Source organism: Saimiri boliviensis, chromosome 9 (assembly GCF_048565385.1).
Source record: "Saimiri boliviensis isolate mSaiBol1 chromosome 9, mSaiBol1.pri, whole genome shotgun sequence".
NCBI lineage: Eukaryota > Metazoa > Chordata > Mammalia > Primates > Cebidae > Saimiri > Saimiri boliviensis.
Genome location: NC_133457.1, coordinates 42,691,339 through 42,697,640, shown reverse-complemented (window position 1 = coordinate 42,697,640; position 6,302 = coordinate 42,691,339). Strand labels below are relative to the sequence as shown.

At 41.8% G+C, this 6,302-nt stretch overlaps 1 non-coding gene across 1 annotated transcript; it reads right to left on the bottom strand.

Moving 5' to 3' along the window:
* Nucleotides 1-430: 430 nt before the first annotated feature.
* On the bottom strand, nt 431-589 carry LOC120368384 (U1 spliceosomal RNA). The gene has a single exon (XR_005582538.1). It is a non-coding gene; the product is annotated as a U1 spliceosomal RNA (small nuclear RNA).
* Nucleotides 590-6,302: the final 5,713 nt, after the last annotated feature.

Genomic DNA, 6,302 nt, shown 5'->3' with positions numbered 1-6,302 from the left:
TGAATGTGGTGGTGTGTGCCTGTAGTCCTAGCTACTTGGGAGGCTGAGGCAGGAGTATAGCTTGAACCCAGGAGGTAGAGATTGCAGTGAGCTGAGATCACACCACTGCACTTCAGCCTGGGCAACAGAACAATACTCTATCTCAAAAAAAAAAAAAAAGGATGAAATATTAATACATGCTATAACATGGATAAATCTTAAAAACATTATGGTAAGTGAAAGAAGGCACACATAAAATGTCACATATTTGATGATTTTGTTATATGAAATTTCCAGAATATGTAAATCTATAGAGACAGAAAAGAGATTATTGGTTTCCAGGAGCTAGAGGGAGGAGAAAAATGGAGAGTTACTGCTAATGTAGTAAACCACACGATTTCCTAGGGGGTGATAAAAATACATATATTTTGTTGTTGTTGTTGTTGTTACAGTGAAGAGTATGAACACAGTACTCCACTACCAAAGATTATGCAGTTGAGTTTTCCATACTTGAAATTGCAATCATCAGCACATCCAGAGTGCAATCAATAAGCCTCATTCTGGGAAAGCCACCTTCATGATGATGGTATTTCACCTGCCAGGTAAATATGAAAATATTCTTGAATTAATTAGTGGTGAAGATTGCATAACTTGTGGACTTACCATAAACCCTGAACTGTTTATTTTAAAAGGATGAATTCTATGGTTTGTAAATTATATTTCAATTTTTTTTTTCTTTTTTGAGACGGAGTTTCGCTCTTGTTACCCAGGCTGGAGTGCAATGGCGCAATCTCGGCTCACCGCAATCTCCGCCTCCTGGGTTCAAGCAATTCTCCTGCCTCAGCCTCCTGAGTAGCTGGGATTACAGGCACGTGCCACCATGCCCAGCTAATTTTTTGTATTTTTAGTAGAGACGAGGTTTCACCATGTTGACCAGGATGGTCTCGATCTCTCGACCTCGTGATCCACCCGCCTCGACCTCCCACAGTGCTGGGATTACAGGCTTGAGCCACCGCGCCCTGCTCAACATAGGGTTTTTATACACAAAAAATAAAATGAATTAACATTGCAAAAAAAAAAAAAAAGAATCTACAAAATGTATAAACAAGTAGGTTGTAAGAGTCACTTATGGCTCTTCATGGAGTCTACAGACAGGGTAGGAAACCCAACCCACAGGTAGACTATCTTGGACTCATTTCACCTTAGCCTCATTCTGATCACAATGGCTTACAGTACCATAGAAAACTTTCCCCCCAATTCCCTTCCCTAATAGGTAGGTTCCGCTCTTCACTTTATCCAAGTGTTCCCCACTTTTTTCAAGAAAAAAGTCTGCTGCTCTTTCCCTTCCTCCATTTTCTTGAAAAAAAAAAAAAAAAAAAAAAAAGTTTGGTTTTTTTCCTGAGATGGAGTTCACTCTTGTTGCCTGGGCTGGAGTACATTGGCGCAATCTGGGCTCACTGACACCTTCGCCTCCTGGGTTTAAGCGATTCTCTTGTCTCAGCCTTCTGAGTAGCTGGATTACAAGTGCACACCGCCATGCCGGGCTAATTTTTGTATTTTTAGTGGAGATGCGTTTTCACTATGTTGGTCAGGCTAGTCTTGAGCTCCTGACCTCAGTTAATCCACCTGCCTCGGCCTCCCGAAGTGCTGGGATTATAGGCGTGAGCCACTGCACCCGGCCTCTTCTTCCATTTTCTTTCTTGTTCTCTCCCCTGCTTCGTTTCTGCCAACCCACTCCTTGGTCATTCATGTTTTCCTTTTCCTTTTTTATGTCTTCTCATCCCTTTATCCCCGTCTCCATTTCCCACCTCTGCCTCCTACCTCTTCCTTCTTCCTTCCTATTTGCTCCCCTCTCTCCTAACTGGCCACAGAATGGAAATAAATTCCGTGTTAAAGCATTTTTGTAAGAATTATATACTTTCTGTTTTCTTTGCTTAGGTAGAAAAGGATGCGATTTTGATGTTAATGTTTCTTTAAGGAAAAACAACTCTAAATGAATTATATAGTTTATTTTGCTTTAGGAGATGTAATCAGCAATTTGAAAAAAAGAAAGATTACCCACCCATGCTATATGACTAGTTAGAAATAAATAATTGAGGCAAATACTTTCATGAACATTATAAAGTGATTTGTAAATATGAGCAGACACTGTGGGTAAACACTGATAATATCTAGTGTGGTGGTGTTCACTGACAGTGCTTAATTATTATTTGGCTGTTCTGTGTGTAGACATGTCTGAGTTAACCATTTAGGCTACAAATAGAAAACCTCCTACACAGACAGTCTCGTTTGAAGTTGAAACCTGATTATATTTTCCCCCAGGAACATCCTTCTTGAACTTGGAAAAAAAAAAAAAAAAAAGCAACAACCGATATGGGTTGGAAGTTCTTGTCTTGTGAAGCCATCTACAGAATGGCCAATTATTCTGTGTCGCTGATCTGGAAGAGCGAGTAAGTACAAAAAGAATACCATTAACCACAAAGTCGTCATCTTCTTCAAATAAAATTCTGATCTCTGGCTTCAATGTTGAAAGATTCACTGTTTACTTGTGTGAACAGTAAGGTCAAGAGAAATAACTTTTTTCTTAGCAGTCATTTTACCAGAACAGTTTATTTCATTTGTTGACAAAATGTTAAGAAAAGGAACTGGTTAAGTCTCACTGGTCTTCATGATTGAAATTCTAGCGTCCAAAGTGGTAGTCGTCAGAGCAATGAGACATCCAGATAATGGTCTCAGAAGCAGTCCCCAACAATGTGGCTGATTCATTAGAAAGGGGAAGGAGGAGAAAAGGCCGACTCAGTCGGTTCCTAAGAGGCCATCTATCCTGTCTTGAAGCAGACAAAGTGCTTTACTGTGGGGCCTACTTGGTATATTGGTACAACTATCATTGAATGTTAGAATTATTTTTAGATACTGAGTTTTAAGCACTCTCAGGACAGCTAAAGAAGGTGGATTCCCATCCGAAGCGTTTCTGCTACTGACTGACTCTAGCAGTCAGCCAAGTGGCTCCTTTAAGATCCATCTAGCGTGGTTTGAAAAGCTTGGTATGTTTGTGTTTCTTATGCTGCACAGAGACTCTATCTGGGTCTGTCAACTGTGCAGCAAAAATGAGTTTCCTCTTTTTGCTGAACACACAACTAAACTATTTTTCCAAGCTTGCCTTGTAGTTAGTTGTGGCCACACAATTGAATTCTGATCTATGGAACACATGGAGAATAATGATCTATGACATTATTTTAAGAAATACGTACATCTTGGCCAGGCATGGTGGCTCACACCTGCAATCTCAACATTTTGGGAGGCCGAGGTGGGCAAATTGCCTGAGGTCAGGAGTTCCAGACCAGTATGGCCAACATGGTGAAACCCTGTCTCCACTAAAAATACACACAAAAAAATTAGCCTGGCATGGTGGCATGCACCTGTAATCCCAGCTACTTGGGAGGCTGAGGCAGGGGAATTGCTTGAACCAGGGAGGCGGAGGTTGCAGTGAGCCAAGATCGTGCCACTGCACTCTAGCCTGGGTGACAGAGCGGGACTCCGTCTCCAAAAAAAAAACCAAAAGAAAGAAATATGTAAGTCTCTTCCCTGCTCTATTTCCCCTTTCACTGGCCAGATGCTGATGACAAGGATTTGAGGAAAAGAGAGCTACATAATAAATTTAATGTAACATAAGGGGGCCTGATACAGAGAGGGTCCACCACCCCTCAGAAACAACCACCTCTTAGATGAGCAAGAAATAAACTATTAGGCTGGGCACGATGCCTCACGCCTGTAATCCCAACACTTTGGGAGGCCAAGGCATACGGCTTACGAGATCAGTAGTTCGAGACCAGCCTGCCCAGCACAGTGAAACCATCTCTACTAAAAAAATACAAAAAATTAGCCAGGCATGGTGGCACGTGCCTGAAATCCCAACTGCTCAGGAGGCTGAGGTAGGAGAATTGCTTGAACCCAGGAAGCAGAGGTTGCAGTGAGCCAAGATCGTGCCACTGCACTCCAGCCTGGGAGACAGAGTGAGAGTCTGTCTCCAAAAAGAAAGAAAAGAAAAGAATGAAAGATGGAAAGAAGGAGGGAAGAAAGAAAGAAGGAAAGAAAGAGACTGTTATTATGTTTTAGTACTATATGTTTAGAGGTTTATTTATTACAGCTGTTAGTACGACCCTATATGGCAGTCCGCTAGGATTGCTGTAACGAATTACCATACACTCGGTGGTTTATAAACAACAAACATTTATTTTTCATACTTCTGGAGGTTGGGAGTCCAAGATCAAGATGCCAGCAAATTCAGTGTCTGATAGCAGCCTGCTTTCTGATTCATAGAATTCAGTTATATCCCTGTAAGCTTACATGGTGCAAGGGGAAAGGGAGCTTTCTCAGGCCTCTTTTTTAAGGATGCTAATTCCAACCGTGAGGGTTCCTGATGACCTAATCACCTCTCAAAGTCCTCATATCCTAATACCATCATTGAATTCTGATCTATGGAACACATGGAGAATAATGATCTATGACATTATTTTAAGAAAAAAGGGGTCAGGATTTCGGCATATAAATCAGGAGAGGAGCTGGGCATGGGGGCTCATACTTGTAATCCCAGCACTTTGGAAGGCCGAGGCAGGTGGATCAGGCAGGCTGAGGTCAGGAGTTTGAGACCAGCCTGGGCCACATGGTGAAACCTCTTCTCTACTAAAAATACAAAAATTAGCCAGGTGTGGTGGCAGGTGCCTGTAACTCCAGCTACTAGGGAGGCTGAGGCAGAAGAATGGGTTGAACCTGGGAGATGAATGTTGCAATGAGCCAAGATCCCCCCACCACTGCAGTCCAGCCTGGGTGACAGAGTGAGACTCCGTCTCAAAAAAAAAAAAAAAAAAAAAAAAAACTGGGGAGAGGACAGCATAAGCATTCAGGCCATCGCACCCTAACTACTAAGTGATTGGAATGACTAGTAATTGAAGTATTGCAATTAAAAGGAAGCAGTGGTAACAGGTGTGCCTTCATGGAGGGCATGGTAAATGCGCCTTAGAAACATAACTCTTACTCTTACCTTCTGTTTCTTATTTTTACTTTATTATTGGCTCACTTTTGATGTTTTAATTAATGTATTTATTGGTAGCATTTTTTTCTTTTCTTTTTTGTTTTTTGTTTTGAGACGGAGTATCGTCTCGCTTTGTTGCCCAGGCTGGAGTGCAGTGGCCGGATCTCAGCTATCTGCAACCTCTGCCTCCCAGGTTCAAGTGATTCTCCTGCCTCAGCCTCCTTAGTAGCTGGGATTACAGGTACATGGCACCATGCCCAGCTAATTTTCGTATTTTTTAGTAGAGACAGAGTTTCACCATGTTGGTCAGGCTGGTCTTGAACTCCTGACTTCATGATCCTCCCACCTCAGCCTCCCAAAGTGTTGGGATTACAGGCATGAGCCACCATGCCCGGCTGGGTCACCTTATTCGTAAAGTATTTTTTCTTGATGATTCTTGGAGATTTTGATTTTATGAAATGTCGGAATGTGTAGCAATTTAGAGAAGATTCAGATAAAGGAACTGACCCAGAGTGTCTGCTTGTTGAAATTGATCCAATAATTTCTGCAGTCACAGAAGTAATTTATTTTAAATTGTTCTACTTACCCAAATATAGGTTAAAATGTAACTAATTTTGGCTGGGGTACAGTGGCTCACGCCTGTAATCCCAGCACTTTGGAAGGCCAAGATGGGTGGATCACCTGAGGTCAGGAGTTTGAGACCAGCCTGGCCAACGTGGTAAAACTCCCATCTCTACTAAAAATACAAAAATAAGCCAGGCGTGGCGGCAGGTGCCTGTAATCCAAGCTATTCGGGAGACTGAGGCAGAGAATTTCTTGAACCCAGGAGGCAGAGGTTGCAGTGAGCCAAGATTGCACCACTGCACTCCAGCCTGGGTGACAGAGTGAGACTCCTTTTCAAAAAAAAAAAAAGAAAAGTAATTTTAATGAAAAACTGACAATTTACAATCAAAACTATAATCTTCAAAATACTGAATTATGAGACAAACGTAAATCATATTTTTTGTTTAAAATAGTTTTAAATAATTTTAAAATAATTTTATAAATTCATGTAAGGAACCCTATATATATATTTCTTGAGGTGGAGTCTCACTCTGTAGCTCAGGTTGGAGTGCAGTGGTACAATCTCGGCTCACTGTAACCTCCGCCTTCTAGGTTCAAGTGATTCTCCTGCCTCAGCCTCCAGAGTAGCCGGGACTATAGGTGCGTGCCACCATACCCAGCTGATTTTTTATTTTTAGAAGAGACAGTGTTTCACCATGTTGGCTAGGCTGACCTCAGGTGATTCACC